Genomic DNA, 22,037 nt, shown 5'->3' on the forward strand with positions numbered 1-22,037 from the left:
GACTGTTTTTCTTCTTCTGTAATGTGTTTTCAATTTTCAAAATTGTCTACAGCAAACATGTATTACACGTATAATTTTTAAAAACTAATTTAAAGGGCAGATGGCAAACTATACAGAAAGGGCAATGGCTCTTCTTAGAGACCCCAAAAATACTGAGGTCTCTGCAAGCCAGACTTCCTGTGGCCTATCCCTAGAAGAGAGATTTTCCAGAGCCTTTCAGAAGCTCTGGAAGCCTCTGGAGCACATTTGACTAAAACCCCGCTATGCGCTAACGCCCACTCCCAGGGTGGTAATCCATTACATAGGGAAGCAATAGGTGAAGCAAAAACTACCTTGACTCTCTAAAAATATATAGTTCATAAGTCACAGTGTGATGGATACACAGCTCTAAAATCTCCTACATTAACCAATAACAAGGGAGAAAAAAAAAAAAAAAAAACCACTGAGCTCCCTCTGCAGGTCAATGATAGAATTAGCTGGCCCGCTTTCCATTCTCGGTCTCCTTGAAAGAATAGGAGACCCTCATCAACAAAACTGCAGTTATTTTAAAATGAAATGAAATGTACTGATACCAAAATAATAGCAATAACAATAAAATTAAAAACCTTTCTCTTGTGCATTCTACAGTAGCAGAGCAAAACAGCATATAAACAGGTATAGGAAATAGAAACAGCCCTTATAATTTCAGTTCCATGTAAAAAAATTCAGCAGGGGGTGATTAAAATAGCATTACTAACTAGAAAGCCAAAATCAGGGCTGCAAGACATTATTTCCAGCTCTGACGGACAAAGGCCTCCCTCATGTTCTCAAGCTGCTTCACAGAGAAGGAACTGGTAAAACAGAAGTGACAGAATCATGTGGAATCTATTTTTTCTTCTTTCACCTATAAATTTTAGTCACCTCTTTGATAGCCCTGCATCATTCTCCTCATCGATAGAATGAGAGTGTGTTCGGTCATGCCTTGAGATTCTGGTAAGCCCTAACAGAAAAAAGCCAGATCTATGGTAATAATATATGTTACTAAGGTATATACTAAAGAATTGAATTATATTAAAAGGGGTAGATCTTTGAGCTCATTTCAGGAGCAGCGTGAGAGGTGGTAATTTTATATAAAATACATAACACACAGCAGGTGCTCAACAAAGGGTTGTTGAAGAATGAGTGAGCACTGCCATCTGGGATGGGGACTCTGCCCCTGGTCACAGAAGCGAGGCCTCTGCCTGTCTTTAATGGATGAAGAAAGTTCTTGAAGCTCTTTATGAGTAGCATTGGTGATATCTTGTTGTTCTTTGTCTAATTCATCACTCCAGGGATCATCTCCTTGCCTAGTCTTCTTATTTTAACTAGCTAAATCCTTTACATCTAAACCTTGATACTTTACCAAAAGCATATTCTGATCCTCTGGGATTTTCCTATTTGGAAGAGCAGTGATCTGTGGGACACATCTGGTTGCATGGAGGATACTGTAGGTTGAGAACTGAAACAGGACTCAGTGTGAGGTGCAGAATAAGAGCAGAATCTTCTTGCAAGTCCTTGACCTTTCTACTAGTTCCAGAGGTAGAAGAAGTTGAAGACATGAACACTGAACATACCACCTTGAGATGAGTTTTACTAAGAGATTTTATTAAGTACTCAGCAAGTTCAGAAATAAACTCAGGGGCATTTTGTACGTGTTTTCTTAAAAAAAATTCTCCAATCTCATCCTGGAACATAAAAGTGATCTCTGGTTTCTTCTTACCAGTGTGAGATGACTCATCATCGCTAGCATTATCTTTTCTTCTAGATGTTTTAAGTTTTGTACCCTCTGGCCCTGCCCCCACCATCTCCTCCCACACTTCCACAGCCCTCTGTTGCTTTTCTCCTTCATTCATCTTTTTTATTCCTTTTACTTGTATTAATGCCTTCTTTTTTTTTTTAAGATTTTATTTATTTATTTATTTGAGAGAGAGAATGAGAGAGAGAGAGCATGAGAGGGGGGAGGGTCAGAGGGAGAAGCAGACTCCCCGCTGAGCGGGGGCCCCGATGTGGGACTCGATCCTGGGACTCCGGGATCATGACCTGAACCGAAGGCAGTCGCTTAACCAACTGAGCCACCCAGGTGCCCGTATTAATGCCTTCTAAAATGGAGACCCGTTTCAGATCTTCGGTGATTAAATGAACAGGATTATTTTTCATTTCCTTTTCAGTGTTTCGGTGCATCAATTCACTGACCAGTTCGTGCAGTTATTTATAAGTTTTCCGCTGATGACAATGATGTCACTAACGACCACCACCAAAGCCAGTTTGCTGAAGGCTCTCATCACCTGTGGAAGCGATGCTGCTGCTTCTTCAGCTGATAAAGAACTGGGCAACAGAGGTGCAATATTAACCATGTTCCGGAGCTGATGGCTTCCTCTGCTGATGTTTTTCTCGTGATCCGCAGGTCCATGACCAATACAAGCTGCTTTCAAAAAACAAGAGTTGTGTAGTCTTTTATCTTTTCTTTATGTAGCTCGTAGCACCTGGGAATCCAAGCTGAACAAACCATCAAATTCTAGATGGCCATTCGGCCTGAAAAAGGACTCCACCCAAGTACTCTCTGTCCTGGAGTAAATGTCAGGGACAAACACTGCCGTGGCCTGTCTCTCACCTACCACACTGCCTCGTAAGCGTCCACTGTTAACAAGTTCCTCAAGCAGAGGGTAGAACAGCTGTTCCTGACATCATATTTTGAAATCAGAGAGTTCACTGCTCTACCCAGGTAAAAACACTGAATAGTCCACGGATGCACCTACAAAAGCTTCAATAAATATTACTCCTGTTATTAGGATTGCTGTGTCCATTAATTCTACCTAGTCATGGAGTTAGTGCCTGTGTCAGAAAGTTTCCAGGAAGATCATAGATTTTACACAGTTCTGACATGGTGACCTGACCACTTTCTTGCAACTTATCATTTACCTTTTTTGCTAACTGATCCAAATAGTTCTCATCTACCAGCTGTCCCAACACTAGCTGAACATGCTTTTCTGATTTAACAATGTCACCAGCTGTATTTTCACTATGAGTCAGATCCACATGGATCACCTGTTGCAGATCAACAATGCTTACTCGACCACCTCAGACATAGAGTTCATCCCTCATTTCTTCACTAATTTGTGCTGGAGTAATATATTCCTTGCCATCAAGCATGTGAACTACTTCTAGCTGTTTCTGAGCAATCAACTCATTCACAATCTCAATGCAGTTCCGCGCTGACAACCTCCGCAAGCTGCGTCCAAGGGACGGCAGCCACCAACCACCAGATCTCCTCACAGGTGTCCTTTCCCTACTCACCCAGCTGCTGAAGAACTAACCACATGTCAGCCTAAAAAATAAACCATTCCAATTAATGAGCAGTGTTATCAATATGTTTTTAAGTTTGCATTTCCCTAGTGATTCAGGATGCTGAGCATCTTACTTGGCAAGTGTATACCTTCTTTGATGAAAAGTCCATTCAAATCTTTTGCCAATTTGTTTTATGAGTTGTTTTCTTATTGTCGAGTTTTGAGAGTTCTTCATATATTCTGGATACTATTTATCTGTCAAATTTGGGATTTGCAAATATTTCTTCCAGTCTGTGGCTTGTCTTTTCTTCCTCTTGATAGCGTGGCTTTCAATTTTGTTAAAGTCTGATTCATCCTATTTTCCTGTGGATCATGTTTTTGTTGTCTTATCTAAGAACTCTTTCCCTAACTCAAAGTCATAAAGATTTTCTTATATGCTTTCTTCTAGAACTGTTATAATTTTATGTTTTACATTTAGGTTGATGATCCATTCTGAATTAACTTTCGTATGAGGTATGAATTATGGGCTTTTTTTTTTTGTATATGGACATCCAATTTTTTGAGCCCCATTTGTTGAAAAGACTATCCTTTCTTTAACTGTTTTTGCATCTTTTTCAAAGATAGGTCTATATTGGGCTCTCTATTCTGTTCCATCGATCTATTTGCCTATCCTTTCATCAATACAACACTGTCTTAATGAAGTAGTAGTTTTTCTTGGATTTTAGAATTGTTTTGACTCCTCCCATTTATTTGCCTGTCAGCTTGTCAAAAAAAAAAATCCTAATGGGATTTTGACTGGGATTATATTGGATCTGTCAGTCAAATTGGGGAGAACTGACTTTGTAACACGGTGAGACTCCCAATCCGTGAACAAGGTCCATGTCTCCATTTGTTTATGTTTTCTTTGGGTTTCTTTCATCAGTATTTGTAGTTTTCAGCATATATCCCCTGAACATTTTGATTCCAATTGCTAGGATAGAGAAATACAGGTAACTTTTACATGTCAACCTTGTATCCTGTGTTCTTGGTAAACTCACTTATTCTAGGGTTGTTTTTTTTTTTGTAGATTTTTTTGTATTTTGCATATAGACAATTGTATTATCTGTGAATAGAGAGTTCTATTACTGCCCTTTTAATCTATAAGCCTTTTATTTCTTTTTCTTGCCTTATTGTACTGGTAAAAACTTCTAGTTAATGGTGAGAGGGGGATATCCTTGCCTCATGTCAGGTCTTATGGGAAAAGCATTCAGTCTCTGACTGTTAAGCATGGTATTAGCCTCTGTAGATACCCGTCATCAGGTTAAGGAAATTCCATGCTATTCCTGGTGTGCTGAGAGTTTTTATCATGAATGAATGTTGAATTTGACAAGCGCTTTTTCTGCATCTACTGAGATGATCATCTGGTTTCTTTCTTCAGTCTGTTAATACAATGAATTATACTGATTTTTTTAAATGTTGCATCAACCTTGCATTCCCAGGACAAACCCCACTTGGACACGCTGTGTTTTATTTTTATTGAGTGGTTTTACATTTCTGTTTACGAGGGATATTGGTCTATAGCTTTCTTTACTTGTAACAACTTTGGTTTTAGTATCAGGGTAATGCTGGCCTCATATAATGAATAGGAAAGTGTTTTGTTTCTTAAATATTTAAAGAATTCACCAGTTAAATCACTTAGACTGGAGTCTTTTTTGCTGGAAGCTTTTAACTATGAATTCAACTTCTTTGATAGGATATTCAGGTTATCGATTGCTTCTTCAGTAAATTTTGGTAGATCGTGTCTTTCAAGGAATTGTCAAAATTATGGGCATAGACTTGTTGGTAGAATTCCCTCAATGGGATTCTATTGCCCCTTTCATTCCTGATATTGGTGATTAGTGTCTTCTATCCTTTTTTCATGGTTTGCAGGTTTATCAATTTTAATGACTTTTAAGGAATCATATTTTTTGAAAAGTGTCTTAACAGGTATATTATTTTGAGTTAACAGGTTTTTTTCTTTGAGCACTTTAAAGATTTCCATTCCATCGTCTTCCAGCTGGAGTGGTTCTGATGAGAAGTCCTGGGATTCATTGCATGGTCCTCTATACTAATGCATCTTTTTTCTCTAGCTGTCTTTAAGAATTTTTTCTTTGTCTTTGGTTTTCAGCAGTTTGAATATGAGAGGCCACAAGTGAGTGTGTATGTAGTGTGTTGGTATCTATCCTGCTTGATATTCTCTGAGCTTCTTGATCTGATATTTGTATCTGTCATTAATTTTAGAAAATTCTCAACCAAATATTTCTCTCATCCTTCTTGCATTCCAGTTACACATCTTAGATTGTTTGTTTCTGTCCCACAACTTCTGAATGCTCTGTTTTATTTTCCACTCTTCTTGTTTTAGTTTGGATAATTTCTATTGACCCATATTCATATTCACCTCTTCTTTCCTTAGCTGCATAAGTGTATTGGCAAGTCCACTGAATGTTTTCTTCATTTCTTTTACTGTTTTTTCACTTTTAGCATTTTCACTTAATTCTTTTTTATTGTAGCTCTTTCATAAAATTGTCCATCTGATCTTGAATGGTGTTAACCTTTTCCTTTCAGCCTTCAACATATTAATTATGGTCATTTTATTTTATTTTTAAATTTCTTGCTTCATTTCCTTAATTTATTTTTTAATTTTTTTAAATTTAAATTCAATTAATTAACATATGAAATATTATTAGTTTCAGAGGTAGAGATCAGTCATTCATCAGTTCTTATATATACTCAGTGCTCATTATATCACATGCCCTCCTTAATGTCTATCACTCAGTTACCTCATCCCCCACCCCCCTCACCTCCAGGAAAACTCAATTTGTTTTCTATGATTAAGAGTCTCGGGCGCCTGGGTGGCTCAGATGGTTAAGCGTCTGCCTTCGGCTCAGGTCGTGATCCCAGGGTCCTGGGATCGAGTCCCGTATCGGGCTCCCTGCTCCTTGGGAGCCTGCTTCTCCCTCTGCTTCTCTCTCTCTCTCTCTCTCTCTCTCCCTCTGTCTCTCATGAATGAATAAATAAAATCTTTAAAAAAAAAAAAAGAGTCTCTTATGATTTGTCTCCCACTCTGATTTTGTCTTGTTTTATTTTTTCCTCTCTTTCCCTATGATCCTCTGTTTTGTTTCTTAAATTCCACATATGAGTAAGATCATACAATAATTGTCTTTCTCTGATTGACTTATTGCACTTAGCATAATACAGTCTAGTTCCATCCACATTATTTCAAATGGTAAGGTTTCATTTTCTGATGGCTGAGTAGTATCCCATTGTGTGTGTATATATATATATATATATATATATATATATATATATATATATCACATCTTCTTTATTCATTCATCTGTTGTTGGACATCTGGGCAATTTCCATAGTTTGACTATTGTGGACATTGCTGCTATAAACATTGTGGTGCAAGTGCCCCTTTCAATCACTACATTTGTATCTTTGGGGTAAATCCCTAGTAGTGCAATTGCTGGGTCATAGGGTAGCTCTATTTTCAACTTTTTGAGGAACTGGCATACTGTTTCCCAGAGTGGCAACACCAGTTTGCATTCCCACCAACAGTAAGAGGGCTCCCCTTTCTCTGCACCCTCACCAACATCTGTTGTTTCTGAGTGGTTAATTTTAGTCATTCTGACAGGTGTGAGGTGGTATCTCATTGTGGCTTTGATTTGTATTTCCCTGATGTCAGGTGATGTTGAACATTTTTTCATGTGTCTGTTGGCCATTTGGATGTCTTCTTTGGAAAAATGTCTGTTCACATCTTCTGCCCATTTCTTGATTGGATTATTTGTTCTTTGGGTCTTGAGTTTGATAAGTTCTTTATAGATTTTTGGATACTAACCCTTTATCTGATATGTCATTTGCAAATATCTTCTCCCATTCTGTCAGTTGTCTTTTGCATTTGTTGGCTGTTTCCTTTGCTGTGCAAAAGCTTTTTATCTTGATGAAGTCCCAATAGTTCATTTTTGCCCTTGCTTCCCTTGCCTTTGGCGATGTTTCTAGCAAGAAGTTGCTGTGGCCGAGGTCAAAGTGGTTGTGCCTGTGTTCTCTTCCAGGATTTTGATGGATTCCTGTCTCACATTTAGGTCTTTCATCCATTTTGAGTCTATTTTTTTGTATGGTGTAAGGAAATGGTCCAGTTTCATTCTTCTGCATGTGGCTGTCCAATTTTCCCCACACCATTTGTTGAAGAGACTGCCTTTTTTTCCACCGGATGTTCTTTCCTGGCTTTGTTGAAGATTAGATTTGAGGGTCCATTTCTGGGTTCTCTATTCTGTTCCATTGATCTATGTGTCTGTTTTTGTGCCAGTACCATACTGTCTTGATGATGACAGCTTTGTAATATAGCATGAAGTCTGGAATTGTGATGCCACCAGCTTGGTTTTCTTTTTCAACATTCCTTTGGCTATTTGGGGTCTTTTATGGTTCCATACAAATTTTAGGATTATTTGTTCCAGCTCTGTAAAAAAAGTTGATGGTATTTTGATAGGGATTGCATTAATGTGTAGATTGCTTTAAGTAGCATAGACATTTTCACAGTATTTGTTCTTCCAATCCATGAGCATGGAACGTTTTTCCATTTCTTTGTGTCTTCCTCAGTTTCTTTCATGAGTGTTCTAGTGTTTTCTGAGCACAGATCCTTTGCCTCTTTGGTTAGGTTTATTCCTAGGTATCTTACGGTTTTTGGTGCAATTGTAATTGGGATCGACTCCTTATTTTCTCTTTCTTCTGTGTCATTGTTAGTGTATAGAAATGCAACTGATTTCTGTGCATTGATTTTATATCCTGCCACTTTGCTAAATTCCTGTATGAGTTCTAGTGATTTGGGGGTGGAGTTTCTTGGGTTTTCCATGTAGAGTATGATGTCATCTGCGAAGAGTGAGAATTTGACTTCTTTGCTGATTTGGAGGCATGTTATTTCTTTTTGTTTTCTGATTGCTGAGGCCAGGACTTCTAGTACTATGTTGAACAACAATGGTGATAGAGGACATCCCTGCCATGTTCCCGACCTTAGGGAAAACCTCTCAGTTTTTCCTCATTGAGAATGATACTGCTGTGTGCTTTTCATAAATGGCTTTTATGATATTGAGGTATGTCCCTCTATCCCTACACTGTGAAGAGTTTTAATCAAGAAAGGATGTTGTACTTTCTCAAGCTTTTTCTGCATCTATTGAGAGAATCATATGGTTCTTGTCCTTTCTTTTATTAATGTATTGTATCACATTGATTGACTTGTGGATGTTGAACCACCCTTGAAGCCTAGGAATAAATCCCCCTTGGTCGTGGTGAATAATCCTTTTAATGTACTGTTGGATCCTATTGGCTGGAATCTTGGTGAGAATTTTTGCATTCATGTTCATCAGGGCTATTGATCTGTAATTTTTCTTTTTGGTGGGTCTTTGTCTGTTTTTGTGATCAAGGTAATGCTGGCCTTATAGAAAGAGTTTGGACATTTTCCTTCCATTTCTATTTTTTGAAACAGCTTCAGAAGAATAGGTATTAATTCTTCTTTCAATGTTTGGTAGAATTCTCCTGGGAAACCATCCAGCCCTGGACTCTTGTTTGTTGGGAGATTTTTGATTAGTGCTTCAAGTTCCTTGCTGGTTATGGGTCGGTTGGTATGTTCAGGTTTTCTACTTCTTTCTGATTCAGTTTTGGAAGTTTATACATTTCTAGGAATGCATCCATTTCTCTCAGATTGCCTAATTTGTTGGCATGTAGTTGCTCATAATATGTTCTTATAATTGTTTGTAATTCTTCTGTGTTGGTTGTGATCTCTCCGCTTTCATTCAGGATTTTATTTATTTTGGTCCTTTCTCTTTTGTTTTGAATAAGTCTGGACAGGGGTTTATCAGTCTTATTAATTCTTTCAAAGAACCAGCTCCTAGTTTCGTTGATCTGCTCTACTGTTCTTTTGGTTTCTATTTCATTGATTTCTGCTCTAATCTTTATTAATTCTCTTCTCCTGCTGGGTTTAGGCTTTATTTGCTGTTCTTTCTCCAGCATCTTTAGATATAAGGTTAGTTTGTGTATTTAAGATCTTTCTTGTTTCTTGAGAAGGGCTTGTAGTGCTATATACTTCCCTCACAGGACTGCCTTTGCTGCATCCCAAAGGTTTTGAACAGTTGTGTTTTCATTTTCTTTTGTTTCCATGAATTTTTTAAAATTCTTCCTTAATTTCCTGGTTGACCCATTCATTCTTTAGTAGGATGCTCCTTAGCTTCCATGTATTTGAGTTCTTTCCAAATGTCCTCTTGTGATTGAGTTTAACTTTCAAAGCATTGTGGTCTGAAAATTTGCAGGGCATGATCCCAATCTTTTGGTACTGGTTTATTTGTGGTCCAGTATGTGATCTATTCTGGAGAATGTTCCTTCCATGTGTACTCGAGAAGAATGTGTATTCTGTTGCTTTAGGACAGAATGCTCTGAATATATCTGTGAAGTCCATCTGGTCCAGTCTGTCATTCAAAGCCCTTGTTTCCTTGTTGATGTGTTTCCTGCTTAGATGATGTGTCCATTGCAGTGAGTGGGGGATTAAATTCCCCTATACTATTATTGTATTATTATTGATGTGTTTCTTTAATTTTGTTATTAATTGGTTTATATAATTGGCTCTTCCCATGTTAGGGGCACAAATATTTATAATTGGTAGATCTTCTTTTTGGATAGACCCTTTAATTATGATATAGTGTCCTTCCTCATCTCTTATTACAGTCTTTGGTTTAAAATTTGTTTTTTCTAGGGGCCTGGGTGGCTCAGTCATTAAGCGTCTGCCTTTGGCTCAGGTCATGATCCCAGGGTCCTGGGATCAAGGATCAAGCCCTGCATCGGGCTCCTTGCTCAGCAGGAAGTCTGCTACTCCCTCTCCCACTACCCCTGTTTGTATTCCCTCTCTCATTTTCTCTCTCTGTGTCAGATAAATAGATAAAATCTTTAAAAAATTTTTTTGGTTTTTCTCATATAAGGATTGTCACCCCAGCTTTCTTTTGATGTCCATTAGCATGATAAATGGTTTTCTACCTCCTCACTTTCAATCTAGAGGTGTCTTTGGGTCTCAAATGAGTCTCTTGCAGACAGCATATCGATGGGTCTTACTTTTTTTATGCAATCTGATACCCTGTGTCTTTTGACTGGGGCATTTAGCCCATTTACATTCAAAGTAACTATTGAAAGATATGAATTTAGTGCCATTGTATTTCCTGTAAAGTCACTGTTTCTGTACTTTTGGGCTCTCTCTTCGCTTAAAGGATCTCTTTTAATATTTCTTGCAGGGCTGGTTTAGTGATCACAAATTCTTTTGGTTTCTGTGTCCTGAAAGCTTTTTATCTCTCTTATTTTGAATGACAGCCTAGCTGGATAAAGTATTCTTGGCTGCATATTTTTTCTCGTTTAGCACCCTGAATATATCATGCCAGTCTTTTCTGGCCTGCCAGGTATCTGTCGATAAGTCTCCTGCCAGTCTACTGTTTCTACTCTTGTAGGCTACGAACCTCTTGGCCTGAGCTGCTTTCAGATTCTTCTCTTTGCCTCTGAGATTTGCAAGTTTCACTATTATATATTGGGGTGTTAACCTATTTTTACTGATTTTGAGGGGGGTTCTCTGTGCCTCCTGGACTGGATTGTCTGTTTCCTTCCCCAGATCAGGGAAGCTCTCCTCTATAATTTGCTCCAATATACCTTCTACCTCCCCCTTTTCCTCTTCTTCTGGGATCCCAATTATTCTAAAATTGTTTCGCTTTATGGTATCACTTATCTCTTGAATTCTCCCCTTGTGGTCCAGTAGTTGTTTATCAATCTTTCTCAGCTTCTTTATTCTCCACCATTTGGTCTTCTATATCACTAATTCTCTCTTCTCCCTTATTTATCCTAGTAGTTAGAGCCTCCATTATTTATTGCATCTCATTAGTAACCTTTTTTATTTTGACTTGATTAGGTTTTAGCTCTTTTATTTCTCCAAAATGGGGTTCTCTAGTGTCTTCTATGCTTTTTTCCCAAGTCCAGCTAGTATCTTTATAATCGTTATTCTGAACTCTAGTTCTGACATTTTACTTATATCCATACTGATTAGGTGCCTGGCAGTTGGTACTGTCTCTTGTTCTCTTTTTTGAGGTGAGTTTTTCCATCTTGTCATTCTGTCCAGAGAAGAATAGATGAATGAGAGAACAAAATATGAAAATGGCAACAACAAACCCAGAGAAATATACACTAAGCAAATCAGAAAAGACCCAAAACTGGAAAAAAAAATTAAAAAAAAAAAAAACAGAGAGAATATAATCAGACAGGTGAACAGAACAGAGCAATACACTGGATCCTGTGTGTATTTTGGTCTGTTTGTTAGAAAACCAGACCTCAAAATTGTAAAGAAAGAAAAACTTATTTATGTACAAAAATAAAATTAAATACAGTGAAGGGATAACATGTAACTGTAAAAATATGAAAATTAAAAAAAAAAATGAAGGAATATAAACTGACAGGGGAACAGAATAAAGCAATCCACTATATCCTGAGTGTATTTTGGTCAGTTTGTTAGAAGAAACTGCATCCCAGAATTGTAGAGAAAGAAAAACTTATATATATACAAAAATAAAATTAAATACATTGAAAGGATAGAATGTAACTGTAAAGAGGAAAACTAAAAAAGACTTTAACAAAAAAAAAAGAAAGAAAGAAAGAAAGAGAGAGAGAGAATATAATCAGACAGGTGAAGAGAACAGAGCCATATACTAGATTCTGGGTGTGTTTTGGTCTGTTAGACAAAACTGCATCCCAAAATTGTAAAGAAAGAAAAACTTATATATGTACAAAAATAAAATTAAATACAATGAAAACACAGAATGTACCTGCAAAAATGAAAATTAAAAAATAAAGAGTTGATAAAATAAGAAATTTGTTGAAAAAGGAAAGAGAAAAAAATTAAAATTTAAAAACTAAGGAATCATGGGGGAAAGAACCATGAATTCTATATACTATTTTCCCTTAGTGCCAGAGTTTTACAGTTCTCTATGATCAGTAAACTTGTTCTTAGCCGATGTTCTTGCTGATCTTCTGGGGATAGGCCTATTGCACCAATTCTCAGGTGTCTTCACCCCAGGCAGATTTGCACTGCCCTTGCCAGGGGACCAGGCTAAGTAAGCTGCCTTGGATTGTTCTATGTGGCTTTTGTTCCCTGAAGGCTTTCTGTACAGCTTTAGAGGATGGGAATGAAAATGGTGACCTCCCAATCTCCAGCCCTGGAGCCAAAAGCTCAGGGTCCCATTCTTTAGTGCACCCTCAGGGAAAAGCAGTCAATCACTCCTGTCTCCCTGGTCTCCTCTGCCCTCCATACTCACCCAGCCTGTGATCGAGCACTTCTAACTCAGGCATACAACCCTGTTTTGAGTCTCCAAAGCTTACAAACTCCTACAGCATGCACCCATGCCACTTCTCCCCAAGGAGGAAGGGGGGTTGGTCTCTCACAGTATATGGCAACCAAGCTGAGAGCCCACTCCTGGGCTCAATGATTGCAGCTGGCTTCCCTGCTCTGATGCCTGGGAACTCTGCCATACTCAGGCACCTCTGGTCTCCCTGTGACCCCAGGGATCCTGAGACCACACTGTCCCACCTAAGATTCTGCCCTGCTTCACCACCCAAGCGCCTTTCAGGCAGGGATGTCCCTTACCAGAGCAGACTTCTAAAAGTTCCGATTTTGTGTTCCCCTGCTATATCACTTTCTGGTAGCCGGCTTACAGAGGCTCCCTCTCCCTGGAATCTATCTTCCCGTATATTGTCTCAGATTCACTTCCGCACCTCCTACCTTGCAGAAGGTGGTTGCTTTCCTATTTGTAGAGTTGCAGCTATTCTTTTCTGAGATCTCAGGTTGAGTTTACAGGTGTTTAGAATGATTTAATAATTATCAAGTTTAATTCCTGGGACCAGATGAAATTAAGGTCTCCTACTGCTCCACCATCTTGGGCTCACTCCAATTATGGTTATTTTAAATTACCTGTCTGGCAGTTCCAACATCTGTGTCATATCTGAATCTGGTCTGTTGTTCGCTTTGTTTATTGACAGTGTGTTGTTTTTTACTTCTTGTTTTTCCACATGCTTTGTAGTTTTTCTTCTTATATTAGTAATGATTCAGATAAATTGTTTTTATGCCTGGAAATGGACATGACTTTCCTTCCTCTAATCCTTTAGTGTGGGGTTTTGAGTCAATCTAGTCAGCAATTGAGCTGGATTTAGGGTTTGTTGTGCACCATAGTCTTCAAATTCTTCCATAAATACTTTGTTTTTAGGGTGGGGATCACTTGCCAATGTCTGTTCTTCCTCCAACTTTAAGCTATCCTTTTGGGCTGCACCTCTTGCTCCATATTCTTACAATTCTTCCAGCAATATTTCACTATTACTTGTAACTTGATACTTTTTAGCCATGTGGCAGAGGTCTAAGGGGAAGAAGCATTCTCTGTTGCTCTGATTAAGCTGCAGTCTTAGGCATGCACTATATCTCTGGGTCAAGGGATATGGTCTTCTCAGTGCTTCTCTGTCCCCACAGCTTAAAGTTTTGGGCCCAGCATGTATTACTGCCCTCCCAATGGGGAGATGTTTTTTTCTTTTCCCTTTCCCCAGCTGCAGTGAAGTTTCATCAATACCCCAAGAGTGAATATTTGTCTTCTTTCCTCTGTAGTTTAGGGTTCTGTTTAAGTGGGAACAGATCTTGGTAGGGTTTTAAACCATTCCCACATTGGCTGCTATTCCCATACTCCAGGCTGACACAATGAGGGATTCATTCTCAGAACTCTCATGTATCCTTTCTGTGAACACTTAATGAAGTTTGTGAAGAAAAGTATACAAATGGATACAATTTTCCCTTGTATCTGCACACCCAAATTCTCTCCCCAGCTCACACTTGGCCTCTACCAACTCTAAGAATTCTGGCTAAATTTTTCTTACTGATGTTTGGTTGCATCTTCCTCTCATAGGCAAGTGCTCACATCTTGTCTCTCCCTACATGCACTTGCTTCTCTTTAGATTTTGGTCTAGTTGGTTGTCCTTCAATCTCAACTCTCTAATGAGTTCAAAAAAGTTGTGAACTTGAAATTTGTCAAGTTTCTTGTTGTTGATGTGTTGTAATGGTGAGAGTAAAGATCTTTCTAGATCTCTATATCCTAGAATAGACCCAGTAGAACCTGGGTCATAGATTAAGCATATGTTTGGCCTTAGTTAATATTGTCAACTAGATTTCCAAAGTGGGCTATATCATTTTATACTCGCACCAAAAATATATGCGAGTTTTAGTTGTTCTACATTCTTGTCAACTCTTGGTAATGTTAATCTTTAGTTTTAGCCAGCACCTGATTATCTCTATTCTTTCTGTCTCTATGAATTGGCCTATTTTAGGCCAATAGGTAGAATCATAGAATATGTGACTTTTTGTGTTGGGTTTATATTACTTTGCATAATGCTTGTAACATACATCATAATTTCTTTTCTTTTAAGACTGAGTAATATTTCATTGCATATATATATCACTTTTGGTTTGTCCATTCAACTATTCATGGACACCTTGATTGTTCTGACCTTTTGGTTATTGTGAATAACGCTTTTGTAAACATTGGTATACAAATACCTGTTTAAGTCTCTGTTTTCATTTCTTTTGAGTATATACCAAGGAATGGAATTGCTGGTCATATGGTATAATCATCTTATATTTACTTTCTTAGAAACCACTAAACTCTTTTCCATAGTGCCATTCCATTTTCTTTTCCCACCAGCATCGTACCATTGTACCAAATTTCTCCACATCCTTACAAATACATGTTTCCCATTTTTTAAAAAATATAATAGCCATCCTAATGGGTTTGAAGTAGTATCTCATTGTGGTTTTGATTTGCATTTCCTTAATGACTAGTGATGTTGAGCATCTTTTTATCTGCCTATTGAAAATTTGCATAACTTCTTTGGAGAAATGTACATTCAAGTGCTTTGCCCATTTCTTAAGCTGTAGCAGTTGTAGCAGTTCTTTATATGATCTGCATATGAAATCTTTATCACATATATGGTTTGCAAATTTTTTTTTCACATTCTGTGGGATGCCTTTTCACTCTGTTGATACTGTCCTATGATGCATAAAAGTTGTGGTTTTTTTTTTTAATTTTGATGAGGTCCAATTTATCTGGATTGTTGTTGTTGCCTATGCTTTGGTTGTCATTTCAAGAAATCATTGCCAAATATGATTTCATGAAGGTTTTCTCCTATGTTTTCTTCTCAGAGTTTTATGAATTTAGTCTTACATTTAGGTCTTTATTTGCTTTGAGTTAATGTTTGTAAATGGTATAGGTAAGGGTCCAACTTCATTTTTTTTTTTTTTTTTTTTTTTTTTTTTTGCATGTGGATATCCAGTTGTCCCAACATTTGCTGAAAAGACTCTCCTTTCCCCATACACTGGTCATGGCACTCTTGTCAAAAATAAATCGACCATATATGTGAGGGTTTATTTTCAGACTCTATTCCATTCCATAGCTGTATATGTCTGTCTTCATGCCACTGTTTTGATGACTGTAGCTTTGCAATAAGTTTTGAAATCAGGAAGTGTAAGTCCTCCAATTTTGTTCTTTTTCAAGACGTTTTAGCGATTCAGGGTCACTTGAGATTCCCTATGAAAGTTTAGAATAGATCTTTCAATTTCTACAAAAACAAAACAAAACAAAACAAAACAAACCAACAACCTCCCCCTGCCCAAACCCAACATCATTGGGATTTTGATAGGGTTTGAACTGAAGCTGTAGATTTCTTTGAGTAGTACTGACATCTTAACCATATGAAGTCTTCCACTCCATGAACATAGGATGTTTTTCCACTTATTTGTGTCTTTAATTTCTTTCAGCAACATTTTATAGTTTTTGGTGTAAAATACTTTTACTTCCTTGGTTAGATTTTTACTTAAATATTTTATTCTTTTTGATGCTATTATAAATGGAATTTTCTTAATTTCCTTTCAGATTGTTCATTGTTAGTGTATAGAAATCCAACTGGTTATTATGATGTCTATCTATAATGTCCTTGCTTCTTCTGTAAGCCTCTGCCTATGATGCTGTGTACCTAGACAAATCAGGGTGTTTTTGATACAAATTCTTCTCAAATTTGAGCAGCTTATCAAGATTCTACTTCTTTAACTAGTTTGTCCCCAAGGTTTTCAAAATTTTATTATCGCCTAATTACACTGGATAGGACTTTTAGGGTAATGTTTTATAGAGATTTTAATAGTCTACATTCTTGATTTGCTCTATAATGGGGGGGCATATTCAATATTTCACCTAAGGATGATGTTGGATGTAGTTTGTTGTATCTATTGAGATAACCATACATTTTTTTTTCTTCTTTACTCTGATTTTTAAATGTAAAACCAACCTTGCATTTCTGGTATAAATACCACTTAGCCATAGTGCATTATAGTCACTTTTTTTTTAAGATTTTATTTATTTATTCATGAGAGACAGAGAGAGAGAGAGAGAGAGGCAGAGGGAGAAGCAGGCTCCCTGCTGAGCAGGGAGCCCGATGCGGGACTCGATCTCAGAACCCTGGGATCATGACCTGAGCCGAAGGCAGACGCTTAACCATCTGAGCCACCCAGGCGCCCTATAGTCACTTATTATATTATACTTTTTATTTATTACTGAATTCAATTTGCCAATATTTGTTTATTAGTTTTTATATGGGAAATTTTTATGTACAGGAAGGGCTTATTTCACTGCTTTATCTAAACTCATTGGCCAGAACTCAGACCAAACTTAATAACAAGGGAAAGTGAGAAAATGGAACAAGTGGCTAGTTCTACCACAGAAATTAAGAGATATGGAGGATGGAAATGAGAATGTCCATTGTATATCTAAAAAATCTCATTAGAAGGAAGGGGCATACAAGGATAACAAAGAGAGACTATTTGGCTAGAAGTTGTTGAGAATTTTCCAGAATTGATAAAAATACATGAATCCACAGATTTGAGAAATACAACATATTCCAAAAGAGAATAAATTTAGGAAAAATTCATGCATAAAACTGTTATAATGGATCCATCTAAAACATCCATCTAAAACATCCATCCATATAATCCATCTAAAACAAATGGAAAGACAGGGAAAAACAAACCAATCAGTAAGGATTGGAAATATGACAAACAAATTTTTCAGTAGTAACACCAGATACTAGAATACCGTAGGATGTCTTCAAAATGCTGAGAGAATATAATCATAATACTCCAGAATTAAGCAAAATGATCCTTTCAGAATTAAGGTAAAATAGAGATACTTTCAGATAGTCAAACACTGATAGAATTCTATCAAGAGGTCTAGATTATGAAAGATGGAAAATTATAGCATTTCTGAAGTGCAAGCAGGAATGTAGAATAAGTAAAATAATAAACATGTTTTATAAATAAATGCCACCTATCTAAAATGATAAGAATTCATTTGTAGGGTTAAATAAGAATGAGACCTAAAATACTGGGTAACAAGAGTATAAGTTGGAGAAGAATAAACTAAGTTAAAGAGTTTGTGTGGTTTGGGCAAGTTTAGATTTTGGCAAATTAAATATATGTGGCAAAACTGTAAGGGTAAACTTAAAAAAATAGAAATAGGATATAAATGCCAGAGTAGATAAAAGCAAATTATATTTAAAAACAAAGAACAAATACTCAATTTTTTAAGGGGAAAAGTAAAAAGAGCAGAAGAAATACAAAAACAAAATAATAGAAACAAGTTTAAATATATAACTAATCACAATAAATGCCTATGGACTAACTAAACTCATCAGTCAATAAACAGACAACAAGGTTCGAAAAAAATACAGCTGTCTACGGGTAATGTACTTAAAATACAGGGACACAGGAATATGGAAAATAAAAGAATGGAAAATTATATCCCAGTATAACACTGTTCAAAAAAATTAAAAATTAATTAATTTTTTAAAAAAGAAAGAAACCCGAGGTGGCTATACTAACATTAGACAAAATACACTAGAACAGGAAGTATCATTAGGGACAAAAGCAAGTCACTACATAAAGGTAAATTTTGTATAATAATTCTAAAGTTTAAGCAAACTAAAAAGTGGCATCAAAATACATAAACAGCTTCTGTTTTCCAGTCTGTCATATAAGGAACTTGGAAGTCAGTGCCTCAATCTAATGACAAGTAAAAGATAGACAAACTAAAAAATCAACAACACTTCTTAGATCTGTCTGAAAAGTGAGGTCACACCAAACTGTTGCTCCCAAAAACTGAAGAGAAAGATAGGTGAATATAGAAAATTACAACTTACTGGAGCAGAAACATCCACAAGAACCAGTACCAGGGTACAAAAAAAATCTAAACTATAATTGATGAATTGCTGGAGGCTCAGTGTGGACAAGTCTGAGAATTTAAAACTCCATCGGGACCCAGTCAGCAAAGGGGCCCCCACACCTTGGTGATTTTTTACCTCCAGAAGCCCTACCAAGTTCCCATACTGAATATAAGAGAAAGAAAAAAAAAAAAAAAAAAAAAAACTCCTGTTTCTGACAGGGAGAAAGGAAAAATAATCATTTTGAAATACACCAGAGCATTTTATTTTTCATAATAAGGCCTGCCCTCAAAAGAAACTATTTTACCAAAGGCCAACCTTTTGGGGATTTCATCTCAGCCTAACCAACCTGGGGAAGGGAAATATTCAACTTCACCTGGCTCTAGCCTTCCTATGTGAGACAAGAGAAAAATCCAAATTGAGCCCCCCTATACTATTCCAAGTAGGGGATGCAAAATACACACCTTCAGACGTCTCAAACCAGCCTGTCCCTTCTAAGATGGGAAGGGAAATCTGAGAACTACTTGTAAATTTCACAGCCCAGGGTCAGAAGCTGAGATCTAATCACAGGACTCTAGAACACCTTTCCTCCTATACTTTATCACTATATTGCTAAAAGACTATTTGCCAGAGTTCTTTTTACTCAGTACATCATGTCTGGCTTTCAGCAAAAAAAGTACTAAGTATAGTAATATGCAAAAAAACAGTTTTGATAAGTTCACACCTATCCTTGATAAAAATTCTTAGCAAACTAGGAATACAAGGCAACTTCCTTAACCTGATAAGGAGCATTATCTTACCTGATAAGGTATAATTTAGTTAGGAATGTAATTTCATATAAAACAATTTTATAAAAGCAACAAAAAATGTAACACACACATGAGTAAATATTACAAAAACCCTGAATGGAGAAAATTATTTATTTTTATTGAAATATTAAAGAAAACTTAAATAGATACACACTGTTCTTGGATGGAAAGGCTCAATATCCTAAAGACGTCAATGATTCTCCAAACTCATACATAGATTCATTGCAATTCTAATAAAAAATCCTCACAGGGCTTTTTATGGGATTTGACATGATTCTTAAAATCATATGCAAGAGGAAAGGGCCAAAAAGAGTTAAAACCTCTTGAAGAACAAGAAGCTAGGGAAGTATAATTCTTATTGATTTTTGGTATTTAATTGCTGAGAGCCTCACTCCACCTTCTTCCCTTGTGTTCGATATCTGGACAAGCTGATAACAAAAGAGCTGGGCACTCCCTCCTTTGTTGCTGGCAGGAGATTCAAACACGGCATGCCCCTTTCCTAGCTACTGCAGCCTTACCCCTTTCCATAATAAAAAATCCAGGCCAATCTCCTTTCCTTGCTCTTGAAAGCCACTTCAGATCTGCCTGAGAGGCTTGCCCTGCTCCCCTCAAAATCTCAGATAGGTAAGTGATAAACCCTGTTATACCTTCTTAGGATGTGTGTGTGTGTGTGTGTGTGTGTGTGTGTGTGTGTGGCATCATCTATTTGGACATGTGAACTGAATTTAGGGTGAGGAAGGTCTAGCGGCCTCTGCAGGTGACCAAACAGGGAGGATGCCTGATGATACATCAAGATGTACTGAAAGGAGTACAGATGAGGGTCTCTGCATTATTGATTCTCTCATGCAGGAACCATGACTCCTGGAGTGGTGCAATGTGGCCCTGGGTGAGAGGGGTAGACAAGGGGACATGATTACATAGAGTTTTGAAAGTCAAAGTAAGGAGTTTCAATTTTATTTTCAAAGTGATGAGAAGCCATTGGGAAGTTTTAAATAGGGAGAAACATGATCTGCTTTTAACTTTTTAAAGATTCATCTGTTATGGACTGAATTGTGTTCCCCCTCAAATTCATATATTGAAGCCCTAACCCTCAAGGTGACTATAGTTGGAGATAGGGCCCTCTAATTAGGATTAAATTAAATGAGGTCATGAGGGTGGGGCCCTAAACTGATAGGACTGTTGTCCTTATAAAAAGAGGGAAAAACACCAGATCTCTTTCTCTCTCTCTCTCTCTCTCTCCCCCCAAAATGTGAGGATGGAGTGAGAAGGCAGCCACCTACAAGCCAGGAAGAGAGCTCTCATTGGAAACCAATCCTGATGGCATCTTGATCTTGGACTTCAGAACTATGAGAAAAAAAATTTCTGTTGCCTAAGCTGCCTGGTCTGTGGTATTATGTTATGGCAGTCCTAGTAGACTGTTGTGGTAAGTGGAAAGGGGAAATCAATACTGGAAGTAAGGAGAAGAGTAAGATGATGGCAGCTTGAGCTAGGGCATAACAGTAGGGATCATGGGAAGCACACACATCTGGGCTAGCCTCTGCAGAGTAGCCCACAGGACATGCCAATGGATTGGAGCAAGAGGATGAGAAAACTAAAGGAAATCAAATTCTAGATATATATACAATCAAATAAATCGGGCCAACTTTCCATTTTTAGTTTGGACTTTAAGAAAAAAATCACTTGGCTAGAAAATAGAAATAAGCTTGAAGAGGCATTAGAAGATATTTTCAGATAGAAACAAAATTGAGGTTATATAGGTACTAAATTATCATTTTATAGTATTATGTGATATATTTTTTTATAATATAACAGGATCCTACAATCTCAAAGTACATTAGGGTAACAACACCTAAAAGAGATATAAGCCATCTCCCCCTAACTCCCAAAATAAGGTCTCACCTACGTTTCCTCCACACAGTAACAAGTGTTTTATTACCTCAGAAGTTACATTCTGACATAGGTCTATATTGCTCTTAACTCACTTGGGCACATATGAGAATAATTATCATTTTAATGAACTCCCAGAAATCTCTGTGAAGCTATTACTTGGGAGCCTAATGACACCCCTAATTTTGCCATTGTATTTTCAGGGAATACCAGCCCTTTTAAGAATAAGATTTCTTGGGGTGCCTGGGTGGCCCAGTCAGTTAAGTGTCCAACTCCTGGTTTCAGCTCAGGTCATGATCTCTCAGTCCTGAGATGGAGCCTTGCACTGGGCTCTGTACTCAGTGCAGAGTCTGCTTCAGATTCTCTCTCCCTCCACTTCTGCTTCTCCCCTCCTCATGCGCACTCTCTCTCACTCTCTAAAATAAATAAATAAATAAATAAATAAATAAATAAATAAATAAATAAATAAATAAATCAAATCTTAAAAACACACACACACACACACGATAAGATTTCCAGTCCACAGAAGTACCACCAGCTTTAACAGCAGAGAAAAACAGAAGTAATTTTTTTATACAGAATTTTTTTATTATCAGAAGTTTGCTTTTGTTTTGGTCATGTTGAATAACTTTTGTAATGTAACACAACACAATTAACCTTCCAGATGCATTCTGACTTGCCTTCTCTGCCCAGAAAAAGATGTGTCCTT

General features: G+C 37.2%; 1 pseudogene; it reads right to left on the bottom strand.

Moving 5' to 3' along the window:
• Positions 1–1,412: 1,412 nt before the first annotated feature.
• Positions 1,413–13,331, bottom strand: LOC113922251 (annotated as a pseudogene).
• Between the last annotated feature and the right edge of the window lie 8,706 nt (positions 13,332–22,037).

Source organism: Zalophus californianus, chromosome 9, assembly GCF_009762305.2.
Source record: "Zalophus californianus isolate mZalCal1 chromosome 9, mZalCal1.pri.v2, whole genome shotgun sequence".
In the NCBI taxonomy this organism is placed as follows: Eukaryota; Metazoa; Chordata; class Mammalia; order Carnivora; family Otariidae; genus Zalophus; species Zalophus californianus.